The sequence below is a fragment of the Nannospalax galili genome, unplaced genomic scaffold (assembly GCF_000622305.1).
Source record: "Nannospalax galili isolate Female #2095 unplaced genomic scaffold, S.galili_v1.0 scaffold188, whole genome shotgun sequence".
NCBI classification, from domain to species: domain Eukaryota; kingdom Metazoa; phylum Chordata; class Mammalia; order Rodentia; family Spalacidae; genus Nannospalax; species Nannospalax galili.
Genome location: NW_008360325.1, coordinates 1,352,558 through 1,370,025, shown reverse-complemented (window position 1 = coordinate 1,370,025; position 17,468 = coordinate 1,352,558). Strand labels below are relative to the sequence as shown.

General features: G+C 44.0%; 1 protein-coding gene and 1 non-coding gene across 5 annotated transcripts in view; both read left to right on the top strand.

The window, feature by feature from the left end:
• The window catches only part of Traf3 (TNF receptor associated factor 3), a 131,314-nt gene that overhangs the window by 27,106 nt on the left and 86,740 nt on the right, over positions 1–17,468 (top strand). The window lies entirely within an intron of this gene.
• On the top strand, positions 7,121–7,283 carry LOC115068867. The gene has a single exon (XR_003848224.1). It is a non-coding gene; the product is annotated as a U1 spliceosomal RNA (small nuclear RNA).

The following is a 17,468-nucleotide window of genomic DNA, read 5'->3' as shown; positions in this document are numbered from 1 at the left end:
GTTGGTAGCCCAAGCTAGCCTGGAGCTCAGCATGCAGCCCCAGATGAGCTTGAATTCAAAGCAGTCCTCCAGCCTCAGCCTCCCAGGTGCTGAGATTGCAGGTGTGAGCCACCCCACCCAGCTTAAGGCCATTCTTCTCTTTAGACATGTAATATTTCCTCTGGTAGGTAATGCTGTATTTTGTGTATCCATCCACGGTTTGGTAGACACCAAGTTGTCCCTTCTCTCTTTGAATATTATGAATGATGGTATTAGGAATAATTCTGGCCAAGTGTTTGTGTGGACATGAGTTTTTGATTGTGTTGCGCATGGTAGCTGGGACATACAGTAACTGTATGCTGACATTCTCCAGAGCAGCTGATAAACCTGCATTGCCATCAGCCCAGCTTTAGAGCCTCAGCTTCTCCATCTTCACTAATACTTGTTACTGTACTTTTTGATTTTGGACATCCTAGTAGGTGCCAAGTGATTATGATTTGCATTTACCTATGATTTCTGATGTTGAGCATCTTTTTTTTTGATCAATTTATTGACTCTTTACAAATCTTCACATTAAAAATGCTTAAATCCTTTGACCATTTTAAAATTGGATTACCTTTTACTTAGTCATGAACTCCTTACATATTCTGGTCACAGTTTCGTGTGTGTGTGTGTGTCTGTGTCTGTGTCTGTGTCTGTGTGTGTGTGTGTTCATGCTCAAGTATGTGTGTGGTGTGCTCAAGTATGTGCATACGTGGGTGCATATGTGGAGGCCAGAGGAGGACATTGGGTGTCTTCCTCTCTCCGTCCCCACCTTATTCTCTAGATGATCTCTCGCTGAGCCCAAGGTTCTCCTTTTTTGATAGGCTGGCTGTCTAGAGAGCTCCCTGGCATCCACTTGTGTGCCTTCCAGTGCTGGGGTTACAGGCATGTGTGGCCATGTCTGGCTTTTATCTGGGTGCTGGGAATCCACCTCAGGTCCTCGTGCTTGCACAGCAAGTGCCCTTACCCACTGAGCTGTCTCTTCAGCCCCTGGATGCTGTGTTCTTCATAATAATAATACAACTCGTACATATTTTCTCGGCTATTCTGCTGCTGCCATTATTACCTTCTTTTCTTTTTCTGAAACAAGGTCTCCCTATGTAACCCAGGCTGCCCTGGAACTCACTGAGGAGGGTAGGCTGGCCTTGAGCTCACTGTCCTCCTGCCTCAGCCTCCCTAGTGTGAGAGTACAGGCATATGTCAACATGTCTGGCTAAAAGTTTTAACTTCGCTCAAGTTCAGTTTACTTGTTGTATTAGTTTTTTGGTTATTTGGTCTGTTAGTGTCTTCATTTACCCAAGAAATAATTGCCCAGTTGAAGGTTATAAAGATTTATACCCATTTTCTTTCTTTCTTTTTTTTTTTTTTGAGACATGGTCTCCCTGTAGCCCCAGCTGACCTGGAACTTAAATTCGTAGACCAGGCTGGCCTTGAACTCAGAGAGATCTACCTGCCTCTGCCTCCCGGGTGCCAGGATTAAAGGTGTGTGCCACTACGCTGGGTTTAAACCTGTTTTCTTTTAAGACTTGGTTTAGTTCTTTGTTTTATTCTATGATCCACTTAGAGTTAATTTTTGTATATGGTTTTAGGTTTCTCTGTGTATGGATATTTAGCTGTTTATTTGTGGAAGAGACTCATCTCCTGAGGAGTCTTGATGCTCTTACCATAAACTGACCATAAAAATCAACTCACTACAGGAGGGTGGAGAGATGGTTCAGTCGTTAAGAGCACTGGAAGCACTTGCGGAGGACCGGGGTTCAGTTCCCAGCACCCACACAGAGACTAACAGTTGTTCTTAACTTCAGTTCCAGGGGATCCAACACCGTCTTCTGGCCTCCATGGGCAGTGCAGGCACTGGTGCAGTAACGTGTGTAGGCAGAACATTCATACATATAAAAATAAAGGGGCTGGAGAGATGGCTCAGCAGTTAAGAGCACTGACTGCTCTTGGAGAGGACCTGGGTTCGATTCCCAGCACCCAAACGGCGGCTACGAACCGTGCGTAACTCCAGTTCCAGGGGAATCCGACGCCCTCTTCTGACCTTTGCAGCATTGCACAATACGGGTACACTCATTTACATGCAGGCAATACACTCATACACATAAAATAAAAATTAAAAGACCCCAAAATTTAAAAATTAACTGATTATAAATATAAGGCTGACTTGATCTGCGATTCTACTCTCCTGCTAAGTATGTCTCTCTTATGCCAATATTTTAATATTTTGTCTTTTTTTTTTTTTTCGGAGCTGAGGACCGAACCCAGGGCCTTGTGCTTGCTAGGTAAGTGCTCTCCTGCTGAGCTAACTCCCCAAGCCCTGTGCCAGTATTTTGATTACTGAGGTTTGTAGGCAGTTTTGAAATCGTCAGTTATTTGAGTCCACATTTGTTCTTTTCAAGACCGTGTTCTTTTGGGGTCTTTGAGTTTTCATGTATCTCTAGGATCAGCATGTCAGTTTCTGAAAAGCATATTTTCCCTTATGATTTTCCTGCTCTTTTGTAGGGAGCTGTACAGTGGCCATGAGCTAGATGTGGCTAGTGAGCACCCAGAATGTGGCCAGCTCATATTGCAATGTGCCTAAGTATAAATTGTATACTAGGCTTTGAAGATTTAATGGGAAAAGAGAATACAAAATAACTCATTAATAATTTTCAAATTGGTAGTACAAACCTACGACCCCAGCATTTGGGAGGCTGAAGCAGGAGGGTTTCTGTGAAGTTGAGGCCAGCCTGCGCTCCACAGTGAGTGCTAGACCCAGCAAGACTCCTATCCCCCAAAAGAAAAACATTTATCTATAGTAAGTCTTTGTTGGAATGATAAAATTCGCACCAGGAATGGTGCACACACATCTGTAATCCCAGCACTCTGGAAGCTGAGGCAGGAGGATCAAGAGTTGGAAGCCAGCCTGGGCACTAGTGAAGCATTGTCTCAAAAAACAAAAGCAGGCACTGGAGAGGCAGCATATTGGTTAAGAGCACTGACTCCTCTTGCAGAGGACCCAGGTTCGATTCCCAGCACCCGCGGTGGCTATGAACCATCCTTAACTCCAATTCCAGGGGAATCCGAGGCCTCTTCTGACCTCCGTAGCATTGCGTGACACGGGCGCACTCACATACATGCAGGTAATACACTTGTACACATAAAATAAAAATAATTAAAAAATTAAAAAAAACAGACAAAAGCAAAAAAGTTGATAAAATTTTATATTGAGTTACATTACATTAATAATTTTGGGTTGTTTTTCTTTGTGATTATCAGGTCAGTGAGATGGCTCAGTGGGTACTGGTGGTTTCTGTGTAAGCCTGGTGACCTGAGAACCTATGTAAAGGAAGAGGGAGAGAACAGACTCCTGACTTACACATGTACCTGTTTATTATAAATAAAATAACAAACTCTGATTATCATTTTTTATTATTTTTATTTTATGTGTGTGCATATATGGCCTGCGTGTAAGTGCACCTGTGTTGCGCAATACCCAAGGAAGTCAGAAGAGGGTATCAGATCCCCTGAAACTGGAGTTATGGACAGTTGTTAGCTGCCATGTAGGTGCTGGGAATTGAACTCAGGTCCTCTGCAAGAGCAACCAGTGCTCTTAACCACTGAGCCATCTTTCCAGCCTGTGATTTTCATTTTTTTAATTTTTAGGAAAATTTTATGTGTGTTTATCTGCAGTACAGCACATACATGCAATGCCTGCAGAGGCCAGAAGAAGGCGTCAGATTCCCTGGAATTGGAGTAGTAGTTAGCTGCCATGTGAGTGCTGGGAACTGAACCCAGGTCCTCTGCCCAAGTAGCCAGTGCTTTTAACCACTGAGTCTTTTCTCCAGCCACCTCCACTCCTTTTTTTTTAACTGTTTTTTTGAGACAGAGTTTCCCTCCTTATGTAGCCCTGGCTGGCCTGGAGCTGTATAGACCAGGCTGGCCTCCAATTCGGAGATCTGCCTGCTTTTACCTGCTGAGTGCTGTGATTAAAGGCATGTGTCATCATGCCCAACCTGGTTTTGTTGTTGTTGTTGTGTTTTGTCTTTTTGAGACAGAGTCTCCTTGTAGCCCCAGCTGGACTGGGACTCGCTATGTAGACCAGGCTGGCCTCAAACTCATAAAGATCCACTTGCCTCTGCCTCCCAAGTGCTGGGATTAGCCTGTTTGTTGTTGTTGTTGTTGTTGTTGTTGTTGTTTGTTTTTAAGCACAGTGTGCCTGTCTCCCTCCCAATGCTGGGGCTAGAACTCAGTGCTTTGTGCATGCTAGGTAAGTGCTGTACCACTGAGCTACATTCCAGACCTTAAGAGATACTTTTTTTTTTTTTCGGTCTTTTTGAGACAGGGTCTCCCTGTAGCCCCAGCTGTCCTGGAACTCACTATGTAAACCAGGCTGGCCTTGAACTCACAGAGATCCGCCTGCCTCTGCCTCCTGAGTGCTGGGATTAAAGGTGTGTGCCGCCACGCCCTGCGAGATAACTTCTTTTTTTAAAAAAACCTATTTTTATTTTATGTGTATGAGTGTATTGCCTGCATGTAAGTGCACTTTTGTCATGCAATGCCCATGGAGGACAGAAGAGGGCATTGGATCTCCTGGAATTGGAGTTATAGCCAGTTGTTAGCTGCCATGTGGGTGCTGGGAATTGAACCCAGGTCTTCTACATAACCTCTGAGCCATCTCTCCAGCTCCCAGAGATATTTCTTAATACCATGGTTGATTATGTAATGATTGTGTCATGGTTTCTTGATTCAGTTCTGTATTGTTGGACATTTAGGTTGTTTCCAGTTTTTTATGCTTAACAGAGTCCTGTGGTCTTCTGCACTCTAGTGACTGCTGCCAGGACACCACACAAACATGTTTGTGCACTCTTAAGCCTACGTCATGGAGACTCTTGTGTTATGAAGTTATTGAATGTTTTCATTTTAACAGAAAATTGATTTTAAGATAAGGCTCTGCATAGAATCACTCAGCAAATACTGATTCCCCATGAGGAGTCAGGTTCTGTTCCGAGGGTTGGGAACAAGACTGTGGTGAGTCCAAATCTGGTCCTCTTAGAGTTGATGTATTAGTGAAGGAAAGAATGATCAATAAAGAGCACCCCAGTTAATCAGCTGGAGAGCAGTATTAGGAAGGAAAAGAAAGCAGACTGACGGCTTGGCTGTGGGTAGAGTGCTGTCTTGGTACATCTGCCAAGGAAGGTCTTTCTGAGTAGGTGGCATTTGAGTGAGGACTGAAAGATTCAAGGGGAAGGGAGTCATGTGAAGACCTGGAAACAGAATGTGTTAGGTGGAAGCATCTGGAAGTGTGAAGCCTTGAAGTGGGATTGTTCTTGGAATGATGTTTATTTTTCAGTTCTGAGGAAGGGGTCCCTTTTTGCCCTGAGCAAAATTGTACGACACTGTCTACCTGGCCAGGGAGTGCTGGAAGCAGATGGGAGGGAAGAGGACACCAAGTTCAGTGTTGGACTTGCTAGGTTTGAGTGGCCATTTGAATTCTCAGAGATGCTGACAATTGGCTATACCAGTCTGGAAGTTACAGTGAGGTGGACTTGGTATGTTGGGAGCTATAAAATGCAGGGTGTGTTAACCATTGGATTTGGCAATGTGCAGGTCTGAGACCCCAGGAAGAGGTATTAGTAAGTGTAGGGGGGTGATGTGAGTTGTGCATTAACTGTTTCAGAATTTGGTCTTAAATGGTCAGAAATCTCGGAGGTGGGGAAGTTGGGACTCACTGCCACCTGCCTGAGCACCGGAGGGAGAGGAGGAGGGGGAGCAAGGATGGAACCCAGTGCCAGAGTGAAGGGTAGTTCTGCTCCTGGGATACAAAGGAGGCAGAGCAGGCTTGCATTTGATAGCCGGGGGGTGGGGAGAGGAAAAGAGAGCAAGAATGATGGGAGAGGTGTTGAGGGACATGGCTCAGTTAGATGCGAAATGTGCATGAACTCAGTACAAAGCCCACATCAGTGGAGTTGCTTCAAAGTGCTGCTCTCAGAGTCCTCTCTCCTGTGCCTTAGGGATGCTTCGGTGGGAGAGTTTGAGAAGTCACTTCGTTATTGTAGTCTAGTGCTGTATTGTTAAATTTCACCCTAGCGAGTGTTTAACCTTAAAGAGTTTGAGATTTCACTTACCCATTTTGTTATCCCTAATAGAGCTTTTGCAGCTGCTCCAAATATCCCTCCATTTGTGCATCTTAATAGTTGTTTGGCAAGTCACTTCATTCTGCACTGGGGAAGGCCTCATGGTAAGTACTGCAGGGCCTGCAGAGACCCCCTCCCTCTTTCAGGGAAAGGAAGTGATGGAGATGGGACATGCTGCGGCTCCAGAATAGCTTGTCCTCTGGGGAGAGCTCAGGGACCCTTTTTCCTGTTCTCGACCCTCAACAGAGATGCTGTTGCTCTTAATTCCTACAGGGTTTCGGTGAGCCAAGTAGAGTGCTAGTAGCCATTTACATTATTTAACAGTCAGCGGTGACTAAAAGTCGTTGGCATAGCCTGCTGTTTTTCCTTTCTGTACAGTTAGTGTGAGTAATTTCCCAGGCCACTGAAGTTCTTCAGTCCAGCCTGGCATGGTGGTGCATGCCTATAACCCCAGCACTTGTGAGGTTACAAGTTTAGAGTTTAAGTCTAGCCTGGGTTATATAGTAAGACCCCTGTCTTTTTTTTTTTTTTTTAACTTATTTTTTGGTCTTTTTGAGACAAGTTTTCCCTGTAGCCCCAGCTGGCCTGGAATTTGCTATGTAGACCAGGCTGGCCTTGAACTCACAGAGATCTGCCTGCCTCTGCCTCCCAAGTGTTGGGATTAAAGTTGTGTGCCACCACACCTAGCTTTTATTTATTTTGAAAAATACTCTTACTGGTTTGAGAATGTCACACGTTGTATTTTGATCATATGCAGACCCCTTCCCTCTCTGCACCCCACCTTGTCACCACCCTCGACTTCATGTCCTTTATTATTAGTTGTCTTTTTTTTTAAGTCTATTCAGTCTAATCTGCGTTTCCAAAATACTCTAGCTATGGTCTATCCCTTGGAGTCTGGTCAATTTACCAGATGATTCACCAGTAAGGAAAACTGATTTTCCCTCTCCAAAACTGTCTTTAAAAATAAACAAACAAACAACTGTATACCTACCAGGCAGGGGAGATACAATGATCATGAAAGTGGTTCTCTTAGGTGAGGCTGACCCATGACACTTCGAATGTGCTGACCCCTGTGATTTCCCCAAATGTGGGCAAACATGAGCACATCACTTGTGGTAGTAAGGGACTGTGTTCACACTCCCCTCCATTATTAAAGTAGATCCCTCAGCCTTCATAGTAAAAACTAATGTGGACAGACTGAGTTGGCCACGGAAGTTTCACTGAACGGAAGCATTTGAGAGAGCAGAGGTCTTTTTCCTTTTGTTTCTGAGTAAGATTCTTAAGATGCTGAGGCTCCGGATCCTCCTGCTTTGTCTTTCCATTGGACAGATCTCATGGCTGAGGCCTGGTGGGAGGTTGGTTTGTAATCGGTAGTCTCTATGTGCATAACTAGGTCAAGTAGTCCTCTGCTTCTATTGCACTTAATCAGATCCCAACTGTAACTGAAAGCTTGAACCCTTTGATCCCAGCCCCTGGGAACCACCATTCTACCCCTGCATATAAATGGGATCGGACATTCTGTATTTCATTCTGCATAATGTCCTTGAGGTTTGTCCATGGCCATGGTCAATAATAATGTATATTCCCAATTGCTAAGATTAGATCTTAAATGTTTTTACCACATACAAAAAGGATAGATGAGGTGATGAATATGTTAATCAGCGTAATCTTTTCACAGTGAGAATGTTTACCAAGACATCATTTTGAACCCATAAATACATATATTTTGTTAGTGGAGTGGGATCCATGCTTGTATGCTCAGCGCTCAGGAAGGGAGGATAGGAGGATCCTGAGTTCAAGGCCAGCCTGGGCTCCATAGTAAGAATCCTAGTACTGTCTCTTTCTCTGCCTCAGGTGCCTGTCTTGGGCTGGCTGCAATGTCTATCTGGACTGTGCAGAGTAGGTGTGCCCTGCTTGAGCAGTCCCTGCCCCTAATGGTAGTCAGGTGGTTTCCACAAGCCTTCTCAGCCTCCCCCACCAGTCCCTTCCTAGTGATGCCTCAGCCCCTTTGCCTTCGCTCATGGGCCACAGCTGTGCTTGCTGAGGGAGACAGGCACCCCCCTGCCCCCAGTTTGGGATCTCTCTCCAGCCAGGTTGGAGTTGCAGTCTGCTTTTGCAGTGGTATACCTAGCCCCTCACCAGGTACATGCTGCATGCGTGCTCAGGATTGTGGAATGAATACATGCACTAACATAGATGGCTACTGTCCCCTCGCCAGTAAGGGGGCTTCCTCCGTTTGTCCATTGCATCTCCAATGGGTCACACCTCAGCCAGAACTTGTCCTGCTCTCACTGAACGCCACAGGACCACAGTCCTTTATCTTCAGTTGTTAGGAGTGAGTATCCTAAAATTTGAAATTCTCAAGTTTTTGAGCAAAATTTAGTGAATATAGTATGTTTTGTTGAATAGCCTAGATTGCACCTTGTCATTAAAAACATCACAATTTTGGCAGCAAAGTAGACAAGTGTTCACATGCATAGGGTGAACAGAGGCCATGAGAGATTCCACGTCAGATTAGAGCACCATGTTATGACCTGTCTTCAGTGATCAGGACTTTGTGGATTGCAGAATTACAGATAAAGTATTGTGGACCTATTTCCTTAGCATGTTTCCCAGGCATTCTCTGTGCCATGAATACAAAGAAAAAGACCCCTGCACCTGCTGTTCACGTACAAAATGAACAAGCCACATGGTGGGGCGGCTGCCGGCTGCAGGGCCCCACTCACAGCTGCTGTGAGCTAGCAGGCGCCTGGCGTCTCCTTTTCTTTCGAGGGGAGGGCCCTGTGGGTAGGATTTGGCTTCAGGTGAGCCATTTGGGTTGGTAGAAGGGGCCCTTATTGTAATGCAGTGAACATCAAACCTGTGTCCCTCAGGATGTAGCAAGTCGCTGTTGTCCGGATTCTCTTGGGTCTGAATCCCTGGAGCTCATTTGAGGGCCTCGGGAGTAGAGAGAATAGACTTAAAAACAATGCTCGAGGACCTGGAGGCTGTCTGGATACCTGTGCCTTCCTTCTTCTGAGAGACAATCTATAATTCATAACTCCTTTCTGTTAATGACTACACGTAACCAGTCATGAAGGTTCTTTATTTTTAAATTTTTATTTTTGTTTTATGTTTATGAGTGTTTTTCCTGCATGTATGTAAGTGTACCTGTGTTGTACAATGCCCATAGAGACCAGAAGAGGGTGTCTTTTCCCCTAGAACTGGAGTTATGGATGGTTGTTAGCCACCATATGGGTGGTGGGAACTGAACCTGAGTCCTCTTCAAGATCAGCAGCAACCACTGAGCCATCCCTTCAGACCCAGATTCTTCCTCCCCCCCCCATTTTTTGGTGTTTTTTGAGACAGGGTTTCCCTGTAGCCCCAGCTGTCCTGGAACTCACTATGTATACCAGACTGGCCTTGAATTCACAGAGATCTGCCTGCCTCTGCCTCCCAAGTGCTGGGATTAAAGGTGTGCGCCACCACACCCGCCTGGTCTTTTCTTTTTTTTAAACATTAAAAAAAAATTATGTGTATGTGTGTGTGCCTGTGTGAGTTTGTGTATACCTCATGCATGCAGATGCCCATGGAAGTCAGAAGAGAGTATCAGATCTCCTAGATCTGGAGTTACAGGTGTTTGTGAGCTACCATGTGGGACGTTAGCCCAGGTCCTATGTGAGAACAAGGGCCCCTAACCATTGAGCCATCTCTCTAGCCCAGATTATTCAAAGTTTTTTGCGGGGAGATACTTCAAATACTTTTTGGAAAAAGGCAGTTTGGGAGTTAGAGTGACCTTGTCCCACCTCCTTTCAGTGATTACAGCTCCTCCACCAGGATACCCAGCTGTCCCATTCACTTTAATTCTCTCTTGCAGGAACTGCTAAAAATGGGCCACTTCCATCTTCCATTCCATGTTCTACAGGGTGAAGTAAGTGTTTTTTTTTTTTTTTTTTTTTTTTTTGCTTTTTGCCTCTCTTGTTACAAGCTTTGTTGTGGATGCTGTGGTGGCAGTAGAGAGCTGTTTTAATTTTGTTGCCGTTGTTTTTGTTGTTTTTGAGAAAGTTTCTCACTATGTAGCCCTGGTTGGCCTGTAACTCACTATGTAGACCAGGCTGGCATTGAACTCAGTATGTAGCCCTGGCTGACCTGGAACTCACCATGTAGACCAGGCTGGCATTGAACTCACTATGTAGCCCTGGCTGACCTGGAACTCACCATGTAGACCAGGCTGGCATTGAACTCACTATGTAGCCCTGGCTGACCTGGAACTCACTATGTAGATCAGGCTGGCATTGAACTCACTATGTAGCCCTGGCTGACCTGGAACTCACTATGTAGACCAGGCTGGCATTGAACTCAAGCCTCTGCCTCCCCAGTGCTGGACTCAAGGCTTGGACCACAATGCCTGACCTATTTTAATGTTTTTAAGACAGATTTTTATGTAAATAGTTACCTTTAAGATTTAAAAAATGTAGGGGCTGGAGAGATGGCTCAGCAGTTAAGAATACTGGTTAGCTGGGTGTGGTGGCGCACGCCTTTAATCCCAGCATTCAGGAGGCAGAGACAGGGGATCTCTGTGAGTTCAAGGCCAGCCTGGTCTACATAGTGAGTTCCAGGACAGCTGGGGCTACAGGGAGACCCTGTCTCAAAAAACCCCCCAAAAACACTGGTTGTTCTTGCAGAAGACCCGGGTTCGAATCCCAGCACCACATGGCAGCTAACAACTGTCTGTAACTCCAGTTCCAGGGGATCCGATAGCCTCTTCTGTCCTCCGCAGGTATTGCACGACACAGGTGCACTTACCTACGTGCAGGCAATACACTCATACACATATGATAAAAATAATAAAAATATTTAAAAAAAAAGATTTTAAAAATGTGCCTGCCTTCTGAGATGTGCCTGCTTTTTGAATGTATGTTTAAATGACCAGGTGTGGTCATTCATGTCTATAATTCCAGTATTCAGGAAGCTGAGACAGGAGAATTGAAAGTTGAGGTCAGCCTGGACTACATAGTGAGGCCCTGTCATAAAAGGAGGATGATAAATTGCTGTGTTGCAGGAAATTATCCCTTTAGAATTAGAAAATGGACTTGTAGCATTCAAACAAGCCTAAATAAACATTTCTAGTTTTACATTTTCTGTGATCTTTGATAAAGTCTGTAGAATGTATTGCCTCACCTAACAATGTCTATTAAAATTCCTTTTGTTTTATTTTTTGAGACAGGGTCTTATTATGTAGCCTAGGCTATCCCAAGAGGTTATTATATAACTCGCCCTGGCTCAAACTCTCAGTATTCTAGCCTCTCTCAGTCTACTAAGTGCTGTAATAGCAGGTATGCATCACCATATATAATCTGAAAGGCTATTTTAATTTAGAATTGTTTTTGTCAACAGTACTTGCTTTAAGGTTTAATGAACCATGACACTGTTAGAAATACACTTTCAGGGGCTAGAGAGATGATTCAGCAGTTGAGAGCACTGACTCCTCTTGTAGAGGACCCAGGTTCGATTCCCAGCATCTACATGGGAGCTGATAACCGTCCATAACCCCAATTCTAGGGGAATCCAACGCTCCCTTCTGACCTCCTCAGGCATTGCATGACACAGTTACACGTACATACATGCAGGCAATACACTCATACACATAAAATAAGAATAACAAATAAAAATATATTAAAAATGGGGGTCCATAGTTGAGCTGGAGAATCAGGAGTTCAAAGACATCCTGCCCTATATAGCCAGTTAGATTAGCTGAAAGTGTAGGCTCTGTGAGACTCTGTGTCAAAAAAAAAGAGAAAAAGAGGGGCTAGAGAGATGACTCAGCAGTTAAGAACACTTGCTGTTTTTCCAGAGGACCCAGGTTTGATTCCCAGCCTCCACATGGTGGCTGACAACAGTCCGTAACTCCAGTTCTAGGGCATCCAGCACCAGCACCCTCTTCTGGCTTCTGTGGGGCATTGCATGCATGTGGTGCGCTTACATATGTGCAGGCAAAACACTCATACAAGTAAAAATAAAAATAAATAAAATATTAGAGAAATAAAGATCTGGGCCTGGTGGTGCATGCCTCTAGGCATGCAGATCTCTGAGTTCAGGCCAGCCTACTCTACATAGTGAGTTTCAGGCCAGTCAGGGATACGTAGTGAGACCCTGTCTCCAAATAAAAGAAGAAAAGAAGAAGGGGGATCTCCCTCGTAGGTTTTATGGTTCCCCCCTTTTTTTCTTCTGGGAACGAACTTGCAAAGTAAAAGTTATACGATTGCTGTGCTTTTGCTGCAGATTTTCTTTTCCTTTTTAAAAAATTATTTATTTTATGTGTATGCGTGTATTGCCTGCATGTAGGTAAGTGCACCCGTGTCATGCAGTGCCCACGGAGGACAGAAGAGGCTGTCGGATCCCCTGGAACTGGAGTTACAGACAGTTGTTAGCTGCCATGTGGGTGCTGGGATTCGAACCTGGGTCTTCTGCAGGAACAACCAATGTTCTTAACCGCGGAGCCGTCTCTCCAGCCCTTGCTGCAGATGTTTTACACTCTGATTTCCTAAGTATACACTAGATCATGTGACAGAGAATGTTTACATCTGTGTTATGCATGAATGTGTGTCACTTTTGAGTGTGGCCTTTGGAGGAAGATGAGGGCTTTTAAAAGGTGATAGCCAAAGAACTCCGTGTGTTTTAGTTACTTAAACATCTCTCCCTGGGATTGTGAAGATGCTAAGATCATGTGGGGAATGCCAAGTGGGTATAGCATTACAGGGCTGTCTACAGAAGCATAACAGGGAGGCTCCATCGACATCATAGCTAGACTCAAATCCTGTCACCCTTCTGATGGTCACTAGCCAGGTGCTGTGGGTCTCATCTCTAATCCTGGTCTCCTGAGGCTGAGGTAGGAGCATGGTAAGTCTGAGGCTATCCTGGGCATATAGTGAGACCCCACCTCACACAGAAAACAAACCCGAAGCCACCTCTTTTGATATCTTTTTTTTTTTGAGATGGAATCTCACTATGTAGCTCTGTCTGGGTCTAGAACTTGCTGTATAGATCAGACTGGTCTCGAACTAAATTGTCTGTGCTGCCACCTTAACAGATTTTCTTTATTTAAACCATAATTTTACTGATATGGATAATTATAAAAACAGTGACGGGAAGAATTCAGAGCGCTCAACCAAAAGCTGCATGTCCACAGTAGGTTTCTTGATTTTTGGTTCACTTAACAGAGGTATCTTTACATCTGTAATTTCTGGTAAGTTAATGAGAACATCCTGAACTTTTGGGTCACAATAAATTTTCCCATTATGTAAACTACTTCACACACTGGCTGACTCATTGTGAATTGTGTAGATCTGATTTTCTTCCTCTGGAAAGTAGAAGCACATTTTTGTGCTGATGATTTCAGCTAATTACAGCCCAGTTGTACTTAGGGTTGCCTTGGTACTTTTCAGAGTTGGATTGTTGAGAACTTTCAGATAAGTGTATGCTGGTTGGAATACGGTGGGAACATTTCTTAAGTTTAGATAATGTGGTTTTCTGTAACCAGTTTATTTTATGCACAGGCTTGTTTTTGTTTTTATGAGTTTTATGTTGAATTATTATTTTAAATTTTTTAAAAAATTTTATGTGTATGAGTATATTGCCTGCATGTAGGCAGGTGCACCCGTGTCATGCAGTGCCCACGGAGGTCAGAAGAGGGCATCAGATTTCCCTGGAACTGGAGTTATAGATGGTGGTTAGTCACCATGTGGGTGCTGGGAATCGAACCTGGGTCCTCTGCAAGAGCAGCCAGTTCTCTCAAATGCTGAGCCATCTCTCCAGCCGGAGTTAATATATTTTTAAACCTGAAACCTCAAGGGTATTCCTGGGTCTTAAAAATGTAGGTGCTGCCATTTATTTTATAGTGGGCAGGAGCAGTCAGAGGGCTGTTTGGTTATTGTAACTGGTTTTTCTTTTTCTGAGACAGTCTTTGCTCTGCAGCTCAGGCTGGCCTGCAACCCAGGATTTCCCCACCTCAGCCTTCCCCAGTCTGCCCCACTCTGCCTGGCAAATGAATGTTTCTTTTTTAGGAAATATGATAGGTTTTACAGTGCTACTTCTACCTCATGCTTAAGATTGCTACATTTGTGGATATAGTAATTTTTATTAAAGTTAAGATACATTTTTTTCTTAATTTTTGAATTAGAAGAATTCAGGAGGGGAAGTGTCCAAAACAGTTATGAATTGTTTTGAATAGTAAGAAGCTTACTTATTTTGGATTTTGGAGACAATGTCTCACTATGTAGTCCTGGCTAGCCTCAAACTTACTTTGTAGACCAGTCTGGCCTGGTGGCATTTACAGGCTGTCTCTGCTTTCTGAGTACTGGGATTAAAGGCATGTGCCACCTTATGTGGCTTTTTATTTTAAAGACAGGATCTCACTATGTAGTCTTAGCTGGCCTGGAACTCACTTTGTAGACCAGACTGGCCTTGAACTCAGAGTGAGTTCAGGTGATCATATAGACCATGTGCCTCTGCCTTCCCAGTGCTGGGAAGGCATGCACCACCACATGCCTAAATATCTCTAGAAGATGTAGAACACAATTAGTACAATTTTGGATATAGTATTGTTTTTTTTTAATTTTTAAATTTTATTTTATGTGTATGAGTATATTGCCTACATGTTTGTAAGTGCACCTATGTTGTGCAATGCCCATGGAGATCAGAAGAGGGTATCTGATCCCCTGGAACTGGAATTTATGGATGGTTGTTAGCCACCATGTGGGTGCTGGGAATCGAACCCAGGTCCTCTGCAAGAGCCTCTTAACTGCTGAGCTCTCTATCCAGACCTGATAATAGTGAGTATTCTTATATGTTCTGGTTTTGAGGGTTTTTTTGTGGTTTGTTTGGTTTTTTTTGAGACAGGGTCTCCCTGTAGCCCCAGCTGTCCTGGAACTCACTGTGTAGACCAGGCTGGCCTTGAACTCACAGAGATCCGCCCGCCTTTGCCTCAAGAGTGCTAGAATTAAAGGAGTGTGCCACCACACCTGGTTTGTGTTTTTTTTTTTAAACTTGGTTGTCTCTCTTTAAGTGGTCTGGCCTTTGACCTGATTATGTCTATTGTTTAGCAAGTAACAATTTTGTTGAGACTGTTGCATTGCCTATTCTGGTCATTTGTATAAATGGAATTGCACACTCTGTGGTCTTGGTAACCAGCCTCTCTCATTCAGCCTGTTATTTTAAGGGTTTATGCATCTTATAGCTAGCACTTGTCTTACTGCATTGTAGTCGCCAGTCTATTACCAGGCGCTGGGGTGTTCTTCTTGGCTATTATAAACCATGCTATGAACAATCATATACATGTTTTCTGCATGGACCTATATTTGTTTCTTTTGGTTATTGTTAAGGTTCAGATAGCCCCGCCCTCTCACCAACAGGATCCCAAGGACTTCTCATGCTCCTGAGAAAAGGGACCCTAGCTGATAAGCACCTTGGTCTTTGAAGTCAAGAGAAGAAGACTTTTCTCCACTGTTTGGCCAACACAGCAGGCTTCCCCTTTGCTCTCTAAAGAGAACAGGTTTTAAGAGTCCCGCTCCCCCCACCCCAACTTTGAAAAAAAAATACATCTTCCCACTTTCTGCAGGAAGCAGACGCCTCCCCCTTTAAAAGATCCCCAGCTCATGACCTGGGCAGACATTTTCCCTGCCTGGAAGGGAATCTGTCCCATGTGTTCCTTTGCTAATAAACTGTGTTCCAATGGGGTCTTATCTGTATAGTTCTGGTGTTTTTTCCTGGTCAACCGGATTCATCCATAGGCTACTTTTTATCTATCAGTTATATACTTAGGTCATATCAGCTCTGTGTTTTAAAATTGTATTCCATTTATTTACATGTATGCAAGTGGGTGCACGTGTGCCACAGCATGCTTGTAGAGGTTAGACCACAACTTGTGGGAGTCAGTTCTCTTCCACCATGCTGGTCCCAGGGATCAAACTCAGGTTGTCAGGCTCTGCACCTTGACCCATCTTACTGGTCTTGTTTTGCTTTTCTTTTTTCTCTTCTTCCTTCCCTTCTCTCCCCTTCTCACTCACTTTCTCCCTTTTTTCTTTCTTCTTTTTCTTTCTCTTTTTATGTGTGTTTATGTGTACATGTGTCTGTGAGTATGTATGGCACATGTATACATGTGCCCATAGAGGCCAGAAGAGAGTGTTAGATTCCCTGGAGTTGGAGTTAACAGGCAGTTGTGAACCACCGGACTTGGGTTCTCTGGAAGATTAGAAAGCAATCATAACCACTGAGCTACGTGTCTAGTCCCCTGTTTTGCTTTTTGAGACAATGTCTCATATAGCCCAGGCTGGTCTTGGTCTCTTCATCATCCTGCTTCTAGCTCCTGAGTGCTGTGATTACAGGTGTATTCCTCCACATCTGGCATACATCAACCTTTGATGCTTTTATCTTACTGTTCGTGATTCCAGCATGTTTGTAAAGCAGCTTTGCTATTTGTAACTAGAGCTTGTTTGACCTTTGTTGGTGACCCAGTGACTTTCTATGTCATAGTTGAAACTCCTGCATCACTTTGTTGCCAGAAAAACAGAATTTCAATGCTGTTCTTTCTTGATACAAAATACTTCATGAAATGACCTTAAATAAGTATCTGGTTGGTTTGTTTTTGTCTTTTGTAGACAAGGCATCCCTGTTGCCCCAGCTGGCCTGGAACTTGCTATGTAGACCAGGCTGGCCTTGATCTCACAGAGATCCTCCTGCCTCTGCCTCCATAGTGCTGGGATTAACGGTATGTAGCATCACCAGCCCTAAGTCTCAGGTAGTAAGTGAAGTTAGGCTTGGAAAAATGGCTGAGTTTTACAGTTGTGCTTTGTAGCAATTGTGTCTAACATTTTGAAACAGCTTGTGCTTTCAGGGGCCTTTCACAGCATCCTGTCATCTCCGTGAGGTGGATAGTGTAGGTCTCTGTCTTAGTTGCCTTCAGTTCGTGTGACAGAGCACTCTGACCAATACCAGCTTGGGGAAGAAAAGGTTTATTTATTTGGCTTACATCACTTGGATCACACAGTTCATCACTAAGGAAGCCCAAGGTAGGAACTTACAGCAGGAACCTGGAGGCAGGAGCTGGAGCACAGGCCATGGAGGAGCGCTGCTCACTGCCTTGGTCTCCTGGCCCTGCTCAGCCTGCTTTGTTTTTTGTTTCTCATTTTTTATGCTTTGAAGAATTTTTAAAAATTTCTTAAAATTTAATAACCACATGATTAGAAGAAGCATTTCATTACAGCTTTAACATATTCAGTAATACTCCAGAGAAACGGTGCATCTCTTTCAAAAGTGGCTGTAAATTTTTAGGTTCACAGTTGAATTAATACAGTT